This window comes from Heterocephalus glaber, unplaced genomic scaffold (genome assembly GCF_053883595.1).
Source record: "Heterocephalus glaber isolate CG9 unplaced genomic scaffold, H.glaber_assembly_v1.0 deba00001461, whole genome shotgun sequence".
Lineage (NCBI taxonomy): Eukaryota > Metazoa > Chordata > Mammalia > Rodentia > Bathyergidae > Heterocephalus > Heterocephalus glaber.
Genome location: NW_028258308.1, coordinates 45,949,120 through 45,950,070, shown reverse-complemented (window position 1 = coordinate 45,950,070; position 951 = coordinate 45,949,120).

Sequence of the window (951 nt, the reverse complement as noted above, 5' to 3'; positions counted from 1 at the left end):
TAAATGTGTTTCTTTTATACTGTATATTGTTGAAGTTTTCTTCTTGATGAATTCTGTCATTTTGTGTCTTGATTGGGAAATTGAGACCATTCACACTGAGAGTTATTACAGAGAGGTACTGACTATTTCTGTCATGTTGTCAATTTCTCATTGCTGATTACCTTATATTATTTTCCTTTAGTTTAACTGCTCATCCCAGCAGGTGTTTACATTCTTTTTTACTTGTTTGCCATGTTAGCCTCATTGTCTCTTTTGGGAAATCCTTTAGCATTTTTTGCAATGTTGATTTGGTGATCATGAATTTCTTGAGGTACTACTTGTCATGAAAATAACTTATTTCTCTACAAATTTGGAATGAAAGTTTTATATGATACATAAATTGCCATAAGAAGTTGTGGTCTTTAGGACTTGAAACACTTTACTCCAAGGCCTCCTGGCCTTAAGTTCTGTGTAAGAAAGTGAGCAGCACAACCTGTTACATTTCTGGAATAAAATGTTTTGTGGAGAAAAATAACATGGAGGCAAGGCAAGGGCCTGGCTTACTGTGTAGTATCACTCTATCAGTAGGTGGGTAGGAAGCAGGTGGGTTCATTCACCCCCTCTAGGTAGCCCAGGGATGTTCTGTGTAAGATGTGCGCATGGAGAGAAGGGGGAGTCACTGCCAATTTGCCAGGGGCTGTGCCCTGAGGATCCTGGCAGGAGCTGTGACCTTCAGTAGAGACTCAGCCAACTCAGAGTGGAGGGACAGGACCTATGCTGTCCTCATCTGCTTTTTGCTCTTGGCAGAAGAACTTCTAGGTAGAAGGATCCCCTGAAGGCTTGCAGACTAAGAATGAAATGTGAATAATGTGAAAGTGATTCTTTAATAGCAAACACCATTATCCCATGTAATAGAAACAGCAAGTTTCTCCTTACAGACATGTGACTCCCATTTGGATACTAAAGCTTTGT